This window comes from Notamacropus eugenii, chromosome 5 (genome assembly GCF_028372415.1).
Source record: "Notamacropus eugenii isolate mMacEug1 chromosome 5, mMacEug1.pri_v2, whole genome shotgun sequence".
Taxonomy (NCBI): Eukaryota; Metazoa; Chordata; class Mammalia; order Diprotodontia; family Macropodidae; genus Notamacropus; species Notamacropus eugenii.
The window spans coordinates 342,578,436-342,594,792 of NC_092876.1; the positions used below are offsets into that span (position 1 = coordinate 342,578,436).

General features: G+C 36.6%; 1 pseudogene; it reads left to right on the forward strand.

Moving 5' to 3' along the window:
- Positions 1-2,327, forward strand: LOC140507937 (protein mono-ADP-ribosyltransferase PARP14 pseudogene; annotated as a pseudogene).
- Positions 2,328-16,357: the final 14,030 nt, after the last annotated feature.

Below are 16,357 nucleotides of genomic sequence, written 5' to 3' on the forward strand. Positions count from 1 at the left end.
TTCCCTTTCTTAGTGGTTGACATAATACGAACAAAGAAACTTCTCTTCAACAGTAGTTTCATTTCAATGTTTCTATCCTACCCTACTTTGAGTACTGCTTTATATGGAAAGGCAAAACCACCCATGAAGCTGAAAGAGCCCTTTACAATACTAATGGAGCCTTATCTATTGAAGTTCTTACAGAAAGATAATCAAGTAATTGGAAAAAAAACTAGCACCATGGAGAGCTGACATTGTGAGCTAACAGGGCCAAGGCCCAATTGTAAACAGCCAGAAATTATACACATTCTTTCAACCACCTTGATTAGTCAAAGAAGAACAAAGAGTAATATAATCAAGATATGGAATGAAGATGTTTCCATGAAATACTCTTGCCTCATGTCTGAATATCAGATCAGGGAGTATGATGTGGACCCAACGGGGAGTCATTAGAGACAACAAAGAAAATGAGCATTTTGACTGAGTTTTGATAAGCTTCAGGAGACAGTGATAATGGCAGGGAGACTGGAGGATGTGCAAAGAACTGAACCACAAATGAGGACTCTGATAGAAAGGGCCACCCAAAACAATAGAAAGGGAAAAACAAAGTATGACAGAGAATTTGACCATGTGTTCTGGAAGGCTTTCTATTTTATACAACAACACGTAAGAAGAGACTCCACACAAGGAATACCCAGAACTGCAAGTCACTTATAATGACCTCACAGAGAGCATCTGCTTGAGTATATTGGCTAGTGATGTGTACAAAGCAAAGAATGAAATTCTGGAGAAGCTACAGAACTTGGTTCAGAAATCTCTCCATGTTTCCCCTCAGATTGTTCAGTTTCTGCAGCAGGCAAACTGTGAGACATTCTCTGAATCTCTCTTTGGAGCTGAAAATATTCCTGCTGTTTATGACATGGAAGGTGACGTAATTATGCTGGTTGGCTCCTCTACCCAAATCCTTTCAGAAGCTGAAAATCATATGAACAAAGCCTTGGACTTTAAGTACATCAACATAGTAGACAGTGGAATTCTTAATGATTGTCAGTGGAAAACACTCACTGGCAAGTTTAATAAGAAATACAACTGCTCCTCAAAGACTGTAATAACAAAATAGCAATATTCAGCCACTGGGGTTAAGATAATGATTGCTGGTATATTAATTCAGAATGAGAAAGTTATCAGTTTCTTTGTGATTTGATAGAAAAAAATACAAAAATTAGTTGCTGTGATTTCATTAGCAATTATCCAATATATGAATACAGAAAATAAGCAAATCTGGCATGAACTGAGGATGAAAAATGTGAAGGTCAGTTTTAAAATTCAGGCTAACCAAAGAGGCATTTTATTGAGTGGTCACAAAGGAGAAGTGATGAGAGGAGTGACCATGGCTAAACAATCACTGGATTTGATACATGTAAAAAATGTTAGCATTAATCAGACAGGAGCCAAAATCTTCTTCAGAGACAAAGAAGATCATTATAAATGGGAAGCAAAAACAGAAGTATAATTGCTTAATTTGGCTACAAGAAGAAGGAGAGAAGAGCACTGAGGACAGTGCTGACGTGCAGAAGGTCCGTTGCAAGATACCCTTATAATCTGGTATCTTATTAACTGTTCAGGAAGGTGACTTAACCCAGTTCTCAGCAGATATGGTGGAGAATAAGGACCTAAATCACTATGGAGACCTCGCAGTTGCACTCTCTGAAGTAGCAGGTCCAGAGTTACAGAAAGACTGTGACCAGATAATCCAGCAACTAGGTAAGAACCCTCCTGTCTGTGCTGTTGTCTCAGCTGCTGGACAGCTCCCATATCAGCAAGTGATTCATGCTGTCCGCCCCCAGTGGAAGCAAAAACATGCTCACAGATACGTGCAGCTACTAAAAACTGTTATCATGGAGTGTCTTTATCTGGCTGGATTTTATGGGTACACTTCAATAGTTACCCCAGCTCTTAGTTCTGGGATCTCTGGCTTCCTCTTAAAAGAGTGTACAGAGACCATCGTTCTGTCTAGTCAAGGAAAACTTCCAGGACCCCCAAAATAAACATAACTTGAAAAAGATTCATCTTGTTGGTTCATCTGAGGAAACAGTTCAAGCTCTTTCCAGAGGTGTGAAAAATACTTTAAAGATCTTTTTCTTGGTAAAAATTCAGTGCCCTGTGCACAATGAAAACATCTGGGGGAAAAACCTGGGGGGAAAAAAATCAAATATGGAAATGTGCTAGCCTCCATCCAAACTAGAGAAGGTCTTAGCAACTTCTTGATAAAAGGAGATATTCAGGATGTTGAAGTGGGTATCACCATCTCTTCAACATCACTCAAGGTAATTTTGAAATTGAAATAGTTTGATTCCCCTGGAATCATATATATCTCCTGCATTGACCTTACCTTAGTAAAGCTAAAGCAAGCTAAGTCTGAGGTCAGAATTCTACTGTCTTGAGTATGTGGAAGCTTAATATTTCAATATAGATGTTCCACACTTGTTATTTCCAGAATCACATAGGAGTTTCTAGTTCATCTGGGTGTTCTGCTGAGGTCACAGTGATTATCCTTCAGCATGCATTATAATACTTATTTCTAGCTGCCAAGTAGAAGTCTTCAGAACTAGAGGCAACACAGAACCTACGCACCCCACAGTAAAGAATGAGGAATATACTGGTAGAAATAGGTGAGAAAATTATAAACAGGTCTGATCTTACAAGCACAGAGGCAAAAAATTTAAGTCACTTCAACTTCTTTTAATTTAATAATCCTCACTTATAAAATAGTAATACTAGGACTTGAAGTACCAATAATAAGCCCAAATAATTATTTTCAGGAAAGTGTTTTGTAAACTATAAATTATATTTGTGCAATTATAATAAGGATAAACAATTAATATGGCGTATTAATAATTTGCTGTCATTTTGCTAATGGAGAATTGATCTATTACTTTTTAGAGGTATATAACCTGTACTTTAATGGGATCACTGGATGCATAGTCAATATCAAGAGTATCTGACATTCATATGGTTTTCTTTTTTAATTTTATTTTTAGTTTGTAGAATAAACCAAACATTTTCATAACAATACAACAAAAACAATGATTTACATGAAACTGTAAATCTTCTATGCACAATATACTATTCCTTTCAAATATACAACAAAATCATTAAATTTTTTCCTTCCTCCCCACTCTTCCACCCTACAGATGGCTACCATTAGACACAAATACACACACACACACATAATGATTCTATACATACATCCATTTATCAATTCTTTCTCTGGTTGCAAATAATATTTTTCTTCATAGGTTCTTTATAGCTAACTTGGGTATTTATAATAGATAAAAGTAACTTATTCACTGGAAGCTGTTCTCAAAATAGTATTACTGTTACTATACACAATGTTCTCAAGGTTCTGTTCATTTCACTCTTCATTATTCAGTGCAAGTCTTTCCATGATTTTCTATAACGTTTGAGCTTATCATTTATTATAGCACAGTAGTATTCCATCACAATCATATAACACAACTTGTTCAGCCATTCCCCAGTTGATGGACATCCCTGTAATTTCCAGTTCTTTGCCACCACAAAGAGAGCTCCTATAAACATTTTAGAAGATACAGGTTCTTTTCCTTTTTCCCCAACCATCTTTGGAGATAGACCAAGTAGTGGTACTGCTGGGTCAAAGTGTATATGTAATTTGATAACTCTTTGGGCATAATTTCAGATTTCTCTCCAAAATTGTTGGATCATTTTACAATTCTACAAACAATGAATTCATGTCCCAATTTTTCCACATCCTCTGTAACAGTTATCACTTTCCTCTTCTATCATTTTAGCTAATCTGGTAGGTGTGAAATAATATCTCAAGGTTGTTTTAATCTGCATTTCTCTATTCAATAATGATTTAGAGCATTTTATATGACTATACATTGTTTATATTTTATATAGTTTTCAAAATACATTTCATATTTTATTTCTTTTAGCCTTCACGACAACCTTGTAAGGTACCATATCAAATGGGCTTCACTCATGCAGATGGCAATCAGTCTGTAACTTGGTAATTCAGTTAAGTTGAAAATTCTATAAGTATCTTGCATTTTAATCCTTTGCCAAGGATTTTGCATCAAGGTTTCACCAAAATAAAGCTTAAATTTATTGACCCCTGCTTCACTTGGATAATTATTTTGCTGGGGATTGCCATTCATTTTTATCTTAGCTTAGCATTTATAGAAAGCTTCAAGGCTTGCAAAGCATTTCACAAATATGCCTCATTTTATTCTCACAACAAACCTAAGAGTGGGTGCTACTATTATCCGCATTTTACAGTTGAGTAAGCTGAGGCAGACAGAATTTAAGAGACTTCTCCAGAGTCACAGCTAGTTAGTATATGTGGCCTGATTTGAACTCCGGTCTCTCTGACTCCAGGCCCAGTGCTCCACTTACTGTCACCTTTCTATTGTCACTTCTCTTTCTCTAGATAGAAATAAATAAATGTGGATATATAGATATACATGTACATATACCTCTATGTACGTGTGTATATATATATGTATGTATGTATGTATATACATGTACGTATGGGTATATAATATATATTTATACATTTATTCCAATATTACATTCAACCAATCCTAAAAGTATTTATTCCACCATATTCCTTTACATACCTAGTTATTTACCTGTTGTTTACCCCTTTAGAATGTAAGCATCTTTAGGTAAGGGATTTTTTTCACCTTTCTTTCTATTCTCAGCACTTAGCATACATAGTAGGCACTTAATAAATGGTTGTTGATAGATCACTTGATTCACTACATACGACCTAAGCCCTCTTATTTTAAAGCAGGGAGAAGATAAATATATTTCTTAAATATACTTCATACTTTCATGCTTTATAATTGTTGTCCTGGTGAACGTGTGTGAAAGCAGAAGTCTTGGCACATAAAACTGTTTAACATTACCGTACACTAAATAGACCACCTTCTTCACGAGTCCAGAAGCCTCTCTGTCTCACTCTATATCCTCTTCCTTAGCTTTACTCTCCACTCTCATATATTTTGCTTACTTTTCCTCCTTTAATGCTTGTTTTTCTTCCTTTTCCTCCTTTCCTCCTACTTCTCATCACTGCTCCTCATTTCTGCTTTGCATCTTCCACTCTGTCTATCTTTTCTCTATTCTCTCTGGACTTAATCTTTTCCTTCATTCTCTCTTCCACAAGCAGGAACTTCTTAGATTTTGGAAGGAAAGTCTACCCGTTGTTTAGAGGTCTATCCTTCTTTCTAGCTTCCTTTCTTTTTTGCTCTTACACTTCTGAAAAGGCTATAATTCTATCAACTTTTATTTAAAAGCATCAAGACTTGTGTGGAGGACTTATGCAGTGTTTGGAAGATAATTATGAGAGTATATTACTTATACAGCATAAATAATATATTCCTCCAGTACATATGAAGGCCCCAGTCAGAGAGACAGAGACAAGCAGAGACAGAGATAGACTATTTCTGATGGTGATCTGGGTTTTCTTTTTGTATTTTGTTTTAGATTGTGTTGGGAAGGCATTTTAAAAACATTTTCACTTGTGGCTCCCCAAATTAGACCTTACTCATTAATGGGAGCTTAGCACCTTTTTGTTAAAAGGAAAATTTATTAATTTCTTTTTTCATCATGGTTGCTTTCGATGTTGCAATATCTTCCTGTAGACTAGACAGAAAATTTGTTTTCAGAAGGTGTTCAATAAGAATTTTCCAAGTGAAACTCCCTCCAATGGAAGCTCAGAACCTGAACAATTAGCAAAATGGATAATTAGCTCTTGAGTAATTCAAAGGCAGCAGCAGAAATATGGAGCATAATATTTCCTCCAAGCACCTCTCCTTCCTAACTTGCTGTTTCTTTTCTTGTTACCACAGTTCTTCCATTTACTTAAGTTTGTGAATTTAAGGGTCATCTTTGACTGCTACCTTGGTTCCCAAATTCAAGTAATTAACAATTCTTATTGATTCTTCCTTGAAAATCTCATGGATTCATCTTTTTCTTTTCATTCCTGCTGCTGTCACACAAGTACAGAACATTAGTATTCAATGTCTGGATTATTGAGATGCCCTCCTATTGATCTTATACATGCCTAGAATGCAATAGAATCATGGGATAATAGCATTTAGAGGGAGAATCTTGTCTATCAGGTAGACCAGGGATTCTCATCCTGAGGTCTGCAAGCTTAAAAAAAATGATTTCAATATAATTAGTTTTCTTGGTGATCATATCTGTTTTTATATCCATTTAAAACATTTTTAGAAGGGGTCCGCAGGCTTCATAAGACTGCCAAAGGGATCTGTGACATAAAAAAGATTAAGAATCCTTGATTTTGGCAAATGTGCCTCATTGTTCAGATGAGGAAAATAAGATGTTAAGTGATTTACCCAAGTTTATATGAATTTAAGCAGTACGCTACTAGAAAACAAATTTATTTAGAGAAGTTCTCTAACATAAAGGGGTGGATGCATCCACATATTCCTACAGTCTACACTAGTTTTGTCATGAACTGTTATGTAAATATGATTGAATTTTTCACATCTAGATCTTGTCTCTCTACCTACAAGGCAAGCTTTTTAGGGGCAAGAACTTTGTCTTTGCATCCTTAACATATTATTGCACATCATACATACTCAGTAAATATGGTTAATATGATTACAGTTCCCACCTACTCCCTGAATCTATTGTCTATTTCCCATATTTTAAATTTTTCAAAAGCTTGTTCCAATAATTCAACAACTTCAATTATACAACATTATTTCAACTAAATTTTACTTTCCTGATTAAGAAAAATCAACCTTTTCTTCTTTCCTTCCTCTGTTCTTCTACTGAAAAGGAAAAACAAAACTCTTTGTAACAAATATGCTATCAAACAAAATAAATTCTCACATTAGCCATGTCCCAATAACTTTATGTCCCTTTCTGCCCTCTGAATCCATCACTCTTTGTAAGTATGTAGCAGGTTTCATCATGAATCCCCTGGCATCAAGTTGGTCATTGCATTGATCATAGTTTGTAAATCTTTCAAAATTTTTGGTGTGATTAGATTTTAGGGGTTTTTTTAGATTTTATTTTTATTTTATTTTTTAAAAATTATTTGTTTATTTTTAGTTTTCAACATTCACTTCCACAAGATTTTGAGTTACAAATTTTCTCCCTATCTCTCCCTTCTGCCCACCCCAAGACAGTGCACATTCTGATTACCCCTTCCCCCAATCTGCCCTCCCTTCTATCATACCCCTCCCTTCTCTTATCCCTTTCCCCCTCTATTTTCTTGTAGGGCAAGATAGATTTCTATACCCCATTGCCTGTATATCTTATTTCCCAGTTTCATGTAAAAACAATTTTTGACATTTGCTTGTAAAACTTTGAGTTTCAATTTCTCTCCCTTCTTCCCTCCCCCCACCACCACTGAGAAACCAAGCAATTCAGTATAGGTTACACATATGTAATCATGCAAAACACTTCCAAAACAGTCATGTTGTGAAAAACTAACTGTATTTTCCCTCCATCCTATCCTGCTTCCCATTTATTCTATTCTCTCTTTTGACCCTGTCCCTCTTCAAAGGTGTTTTGTAGAGGGCCAGTACTAATGGAGTCCAGAATGTGAGGTGCTGTCCAGGTTTTACTTGTACTAGTATGAGGGCTAACATTCTCAGGAAACTGGCTCATAATCCCACTCCTGATATGCAAGGATGAGAAAGTCCTGACCCCGACGGTACACCCTGAGATGGTCTCACTGGAAGAACTAGATTAGGAAGTAAAAGAAGTAAACTAAAAATGTTCTCATGGGAACAACCCTGCTTCCTTGCCTGTAAAAGACTATATAAATCTTGACCCTCAGATCAATAAACGGATTCAGCTCAGAGTCCCACCTGACTCATGTTTTTTTCCACACTCACCCGAGTTTTTGGCTGCTCACCTTAAGTGTTGGTCACAGTGTTTACTTCTAATTACCCCCTTTTCCCATTTGCCTTCCCTTCTATCATCCTCTCAACCTCCACTTAACTTCTTCCCCCTACTTTTCTGTAGTGTAAGATAGATTTTCATATCAAATTGAGTGTGTATGTTATTCCTTCCCTAAGCCAAATTTGATGAGAGTAAGATTCACTCTTTCTCTCTTACCTCTTCCCTCTTCCCCTCCACTGAAAAAGCTTGTTCTTACCTCTTCTATGTGAGAAATAATTTGCCCCATTCTATTTCTCCCTTTCTCTTTCTTTCAATATATTCTTCTCTCACCCCTTAGTTTTATTTTTTGGATATCATCCCTCCTTATTCAACTTACTTAGGGCCCTCTGTTGATATATATTTTTCCTCTACTTCTTTTACTTCATTTTCAAAATTCCTTTTGAGCTCTTCCATGGTCTGAGATCAATTCATATTTTTATTGGAGGCTTTGGATATAGTTTTGGATCTGTTCTCTTCTTCTGGTTCTGTGTTTTGATCTTCCTTGTCACCAAAGTAAGATTCTATAGTTTGATTTTTTTCCCCTCTTTTTGCTTATTTCCCCAGCCAATTACTTGACTTTTGAGCTCCTTGTCAAGGTAGTTCTCTGTTGCCAGTGGGGTTGGGGGGGGTGTACTATCAGCTGCTCTATCCCCCCACAATCTGTGGGCCCAGAGCTCCAGAAACAGTCACTGTTGCTACCCCTTCTTCTGTGGGATCCTCCATCCCTCTGCCACCCTGAAACTGGAGCCAGGCCACTCTACTGTCTCACAGGTCAGACAGGTTTTTTCCACAGACCTTCAAATTTGTCCTTGGTGTTTTGGGATCTTGAAGTGTGAAAACTGCTATAGGTATCAGTGATTCAGTCCCCCTGAAGCCTACTCAGGTCCATTCTGTGACAATGTGGCCCATGCTAGACTGTACTCTGTTCTCAACTCAGTGAGACAAATGCTTCCCATTGACCTTCCAGGCTGTCTTGGGCTGGAAATTTGCTTCACTCTGTCATTCTGTGGGTTCTGCTGCTCCAGAATTTGTTTAGAGTCATTTTTTTTACAGGCATTTGTCTGGTTTTGGGGGGAGAGCTCTAGCAAGTCCCTGCTTTTACTCTGCCATCTTGGCTCTGCCCCCACCATGTGATTAGATTTTTAACAAGATATTGGTTTTGTCTTAAAGACCAATCTTATTGTCAATTCTTTTCCTTGGAATCTTCACCTTGATAACAATCCACTTTCTCTCTCTGGGTTCTTATTGGAGGAAAAGGAAAATCAGTGATAACAGGCCATGTTTTCCTGACAAAAATCTGTAATCTGGACTTCAGATTTGTGTTCCTAGGTGGGATAATGGAGCAGGGTAGAGAAAGGTTTGAGTTCATTTAGAGGCCACAGAGGATGTTCTTTCAAATCTATATAGGCTAATTTCTGCTAACAGTTATGGAAGAATCCATCACCTTTGCCATTTATTTCCAGGTAATGAATGCCTTCTGAGGCATGGTCAGTAACAGCAGCAAGAATAAAGAAATGTTGTTATTAGTGGTAGTAGTGTCATTATTGATGATGACGATGATGATGATGATAACTTTACTTTGATAAGGAAGCCATGAAGGATATGGGGAAAATTGATGAGTTGGTGACTCTCTTTCTCCATGTATGACTAATTTTTATTTGTTCCCCTTTTAAACACACACACACACACACACACACACACACACACACAGTGAATTTGAAGCTCTCTTAAAGGTCTCCACATCTTTCCATACTCTTCTTTTCTTCTTTCTTCCTTTTCCCTCCTCATTCCCTCAAACACTCAAAAAAACAGAGGCAGTAGAGAGATGCAGCTATGGTCAGAGTTCTTAGAACCACTATGTTTCCTTCTTCCTGTTCCCATTGCTAGCTGTCACACAACAGTCACTGTCATATACTCTTCATACCTTAAGTCACTCTGTCCCTCCACCCACTTGGTCCTCTCTTCCCAAGGAAGAGCTCAGAAAATACACTATCAAAATAAGTGATACAAGGCAAAAAGCTAATTAATAACTTCTGATCCTGACTTTTCAGTTCTGGCATATATACTTTATGGGAAGAAGCGTACTAGGACCCAAACTCCAACGCAATCCCTTTGTGAAAGGAGCCATCAATTCACAACCAACCCTGGAAGCTCTACCTTTGCCTTAGCATTCTCTTTCTCCTTTACATACTCCCTGAGTTTTTTCATGATGATCCTACCCTCTCTCAATACACTTACTGTTAAACTCCAAGATCCCTACACAGATGCTTGTTCTCTATCCATACTCCTGTTACCACAGTCAAGCCAGTTTCCAAACAATCCATGGCCAATATCAGTCCCAAGTCTCTTTCCCAAAGCTCCTAAATCAAACTGAGGAACAACCAGAAACTGAATGCTATTTCAGCCTAGGTCATGCAGATATTCCTCTTTGCCTAGCATTCTCAATCTCTGACACTAGCCTTGTACTGTTACTTTATTTTATGTTTTTGAGATCATGAAAGACATCATCACACAACGTTTAAAGATGACTACCATCCTCTCTTTAGCATCAATAATATTTTCAGCAATTGGAACAGGGAATTTGGAGTTTCCCAGAATACTTTTTGCTGAATTAATCCTATCTCAAGTGTTCAAATTTAATAGTAGCAGATTCTTGGATACTCTAAAGGAACTTCACTTTCTGTTGTATCCAAATGATACTGACAACATTCAGGTGAAGTCAGTATTATTTTTTGAGTCATTTTGGTTAACAAAGTGTCTTCCTCATATAGGAACAATAAATATTGCTTTGATTTTTTTTAAATATGCTCTCAGTAGCCTCATAGCAATATTTGCAGTTTCTTGAATTGCTTACATGTTTTGGTTTTCGTAAGGCTGTTTTTTCTGGACTACAAATATGGTAACACTGATAAACTCATTAATAGGATTTTATTTTATGAAAAGATCTGTTGTTTTGTAATGAGGCAAGTTTTTTTTTTTGAGAGAGAGAAAGAGACAGACAGAGACAGAAAAAAAATATAGCCATCTAAAGTATTCATGTTGAAGATCAACTAAGTTTAAAATGGAAAGCCTCCTAAGTAGACAAGTGACCATTAGGTCTTCTATTTTTTGATCATGATAAACCATAAAGCAACACAAAAACATTGAATGGTGTTAATAATTATGAAACTCTCTTCCTCCACTAAATGGTAGTGGAGTAGCTGAATGGGAATAGTGAGAGATAAGAATCATATAGTTTCTAGATTGACTACAAACATTAACCACATAATGTGAGATAGATATTCTAAATAAGATAAATACTGCAACTGAGAATTACTCAAAATCACAGATTCTCTAAATGTCTAATGATCTATGAAGAACTGAAACACAGCAGGCTGTGCACAGTCAGACTAATGACTGGGAAAAATTTAAAATCAATATTAATCCAGAAGGACCTAAGATAACAAGACACTGAACAATTCCAACAGCATTTTCCTGACTTATTTGAATGAACTCTTCATGCCAAAAGGTAAGAAATGTACAAGAGATAAAGATATTGATATGGGTTGATTTTATTTCCTTCAAAAGTTTATCCAATGTAAAGCATTCACCATAAGAAGGAAGTCAGTAGGGCTGGAAACTGCCTTAGCTGGAAAACACTTGAACTCTTTGTCAAGAGGACAGCGAAAGGAGCCAAGGGAAATAATAACTTAAAATATAAATTCACTTGTAAAACACTAAGATCCACTATACCTTGTATAACACTTCCTTCAGTACCTCCAGGGGAGGTCCACCCTCAGCAGTCTGTACAATTATAAGGCCTGGAGGTCAAGGGGCAGGATGGAGCCAGTTTCCCATACATGTACAGGGCTCCAAGGACTCATTGAGTTCATATTCTAAATCATTATTTGTCTTAGTTATGTGATCCTGGGCAAGTCACTTAACCTCTGTTTGTCTCAGTTTCCTCAGGTATAAAATAAGTATACTGGAGAAAGAAATGGCAAACTACTCCAATATCCTTGCCAAGAAAACCCTACTAGACATGACTAGAAAATGATTCAACAAAATGATTCCTTTAAATCAGAGAGAGGTCTTCTTCTAGCAGACCCCTCTCAAAGCAAATGAGTGATGATGTCCATTAGCGATACAAAAGCACCCAGTCCCAAAAAGGAGAGAACACTTCTAATTCTTCAGTATTTGTTCCTTGTAGTGAAGGTAAAATCTTTGCTTTCCATCCCCTTAATATTAAATTCCTCTTAGGTGCTCTAAAGGCAAAGTTACTGAATTCTAAGTAAATCTCCTAGTAGAACTTGAAGTAGGCTGAAATTACCAAGGACACTACAACTGTTGGGGCTAAAAGACTTTTTTTTTACCATAATTATCTTCAAGGTATAGTTGTTAAGGATACAGAGAATGTTTATATCAGTTTTTCCTTACTGAATGACCATAGGCATTTTACTCTCCAATCTCCCAGGATTAGGGAGCACTTCACAGCAAGTATCCCTGTCTCGGTAGACATCACTAGAAGCATGAAGGCCAATGAGAACTCACCATATTCTTCGTTGCCCATCCCTCATTTCAAAGAGATCATTACACTCTAATCCTGTATAATTATACTAGGTATTCTGGACTGGGCATGGCTCAGATATTTTAGATTGGGTATCAAAACAAAACAAGGCACTCCTATACCATTCAACAGTTAACAAAAGTCAGTCAACAAAAGGATATTCAATAAGGAAGGGCATGAGGACCTTGTGTTATTGAGCTTGGCGAAACTTCCTTGCCTGAGTTGCCCATCATTTTTCATTAACCCCTCTTCATGAAGGGTGCTACTTTGTTATTGTTCAGTCATTTCAATCATGTCTGACTTTTCATGGTCCCATTTAGCACTTTCTTGGCAAAGATGCTAGAGTAATTTGCCATTTCCTTCTCCAGTTCATTTTATAGATGAGGAAACTGAGGCAAAAAGGATTAAGTGACTTGCCCAGGGTCACATAGCTAATAAGTGTCTGAGATCAGATTTGAACTCAGGTCTTCCTGACTCCAATGCCCCACCTAGCTACTTACTAATAGCTATTTTGTACTTTGGTGACCAGGAAGTGATGGCAACAGAGCCAAACAAGTTTCAAGAATAATCTCAATACCTTTTGAGGAAACACTTGCAACCTTTCCTTCATCCCTCTGAATGGGGACAGGGGTTAGGCTATTGCTCCAACCAAAAGCCAGTATCTTTCAGAGGCAGGACTTAACCCAATTCTCTATCCACTATGCCATGATGACTTTCATTGATCATGATGTACAATTAAATAACCATCCTGAATATTTGATAGATCAAAGAAAGTGGCAGAGATTGCATTTTGGAAATTATCTGATGCTTTTAATAATCCCAAGCTACTCTAAGCTATAGATAAATGACTGAACTATACCCACAGAGGGAGGTTCCACCCTTGAAAGAAATCATGAGGATAACCCCAACACAAACACAAAAAATGACACCATTCCCCAGTGCAAAATCCATATTTCAAAGAGAAATGTTTTCCTGGCTGTGTTCTAAAGTTGCAAATTCTGTAACGTTGTTCTCTGAGAAACTAACATTAGAGGTAACTCAAGTGGCATTAGAGAAACATAAGGCCAACAGCAACAATGTATTTCCAACAGTGACTGGAACTCCAAAATTGGCATAAGAGATGTCATTAAAGAAAAGGTGTATTGGAAATGGAAGGAGATAGTTTATGTCTTGAGTACAGGGAATAATAGTTCTGAATATTTTACTGTCACCCTTGAAATATGAAAAGACCTTGAGAAAGTCCTCCAGCATGCTGGGGGGATAATTTCTGAAGGTTCTCTGGAAGAACGTCAATAAGAATCACATGGAATAAGAAAATATGGATGAGTTTCAATCTGTAAAAAGAAAAGAATAACCCATATCAATGATATCACAAATTCATTGAAATATCAAAGTCTGAGCAAATAAATCACACCTAAAGATGAGAACATAGAATCCATGTGTAATACTGGATTTCCAACTGCTCCTTCTTTTCTCAGGATTCTTTTCCCCTCAACCTGTGACCATTCTAGCAGCTGGGGTTCCGAAGAGAGGACTGTCCGTGCTCTTACTCTCAAGGTTTTAGGTATAATTCTCAAGGTTTTAGGTATAACCTTTGTAGGTACCTACTAAGGTACTGTTAGTTCCTACTAACTCTGTAGCTCATTAACCCCTATTCATACCTTTCCCATTAAGAAATAGGTTAATATTACCCAAACAACATTAACTAAAACATTTATTGAAAACTCTAAGTAAAAAAGTTTGGAATTACATAACATTCTACCCATAAACCAAGGACACATTCTTCTCCCAAACATGTAGTATCCATGGAAAGAGTGGGCATTTAAAGTACCAGTGCAGTAAGGCATACATATAGGCAGCATAGGTCAGGACAACTCACAACTTTAGAGCCTTGAGACTCTTAAAAACCATGCATATGTGTTTACTTGATGGATATAGCTTGAACAAGTATCTCTGCTACAAAACTAGCCTATTTTGGGGGTATACAGAACTAGACCCTCTTGTGGCACATTGTCTCATCTGGATGGATTTTTTTCTTATTTAATATTCTATTTTTCCCAATTACATGTAAAAATAATTTTAACATTTTTTCAAATTTTTTTCAAATTCTGTCCCTTCTTCCCTTCCCCACCTTTGAAAAGATAAGCAATTTGACATAGGTTTTACATGTGTAGTCATGCAAAACGTATTTCCATATAAGTCATTCTGTGAAAGAAAGCACAGACCAAAAAAAACAATTAATAAAAGAGACAAAAGAAAAAGTATTTTCAATTTGCAAGAGCCCTACCAGTTCTTTCTCTGGAGATGGATAGCACCTTTCATCATAAATCCGACAGAATTGTCTTGGATCATTGTATTGCTGAGAATTCTTCATAGTAGTTTACTATATGATATTGCTGTTACTATGCACAATGTTTTCCTACTTATGCTTATTTCACTTTGCATCAATTCATGTCTTTCCATGTTTTTATAAGAACATCCTGCTCATCATTTCTTAAAGCATAATATTATTCCATCTTAATCATATACAACAACTTGTATGTTCAATTGATGGACATCCCCTCAATTTTCAATTCTTTGCCACCACTAAAAGAGGTTCTACAAATATTTTGTACACATAGGTCCTTTTCCTTTTACATCTGGACAGATTGATCAGCTGAGTAGCTTCATGACTGACCTACTTCTAACCTGGGCTGTTCCTCCACTCAACTGGGGCTTTTCTTCAAGAGTAACTGTAGTAAACAACATTTTCAGGTTCATACTTGATGTCTCCAACTGAAAGTGCTTTGCTCTTTTAAAAGGGCAGCAATCCTTATCATAAAATTGTCAAAAATAAGACTCCAGTTCTACTCTTTCAATGGAATTCTTGAGGTGATTCTTCCCCATCTTGATGGATGGAGGTTGTGGTACAGACAGAGATGCTTAGTCTTTCTTGCCAACTAACTCTTCCTAGCAATAGATAACAGTGCAAAGAACTATAGCCACTGTTCCAAAGTGTTTAGGGCAGTGTCCCAAAAGTCTTAGTTCAATAAAGCTTAAACTGCAGTGGAGACCCTATATTTTCATTTGATCAAATTCCTAATTCATTGCTGGGTCCTCTTAGCCAGAGACTTAATTTTAGGTCATAACTAACAAAATTGTCTGCCACTACATCATAACTAGGCAATGCACATTTTTCTTGTAATCATAAAATAGTTGAGATTCAAAGTTCCCTAGTTTTCAACTTCAAAGTTCTCTCTGTCCTATGCAAATGTGCAACTGCAATTCAGAACAGCAGACTTTGCTCTAGACAAGTGAGTCATCTCTGCAGCTGTTTTATTAGTATTGTTCATATGCAAATTTCATATTTATTTTTATCTTTGACTCATTTCAATCATCAAAATTGTCAGAATCTAAAAGGGTTGCCCTTTTCCATGTACAACCCTTATTTCAAATGTTTATGTTACAGAAGCTATAGAAAATGTTACTGTCTCTAAGATTATGAGTCAAAAAGAATTTAAATAGAATGTTCAGAAAAATTGTTTTGTGTTGGTAGTTAAAAACATCAGTTGAGAAAATGGCTTAACATGAAATCGTTTTCCCCTTGGAGTCAGGAAGAGGGTGTATGTTTTATCTATACTTCATGAGGATATATGATCAATCCGTGGAGAATAAAGAAAGAATATGAAAGTGACAGTTGAGAAAAAGACTAAATATGAAATATTTCTTGCTATAGAGAAAGTGTATTTGTGACTCATGAGAATCTATGACTAATCTGTATGAGACAAAGAAAGAAAGACTTCTTCCTTATGAAATTGTCTGAAGTGTTATTTTATGGGGGAATTCTGAGAAAGAATTCTGTGAATAGCTTGAGAGAAGCTAAAAGAC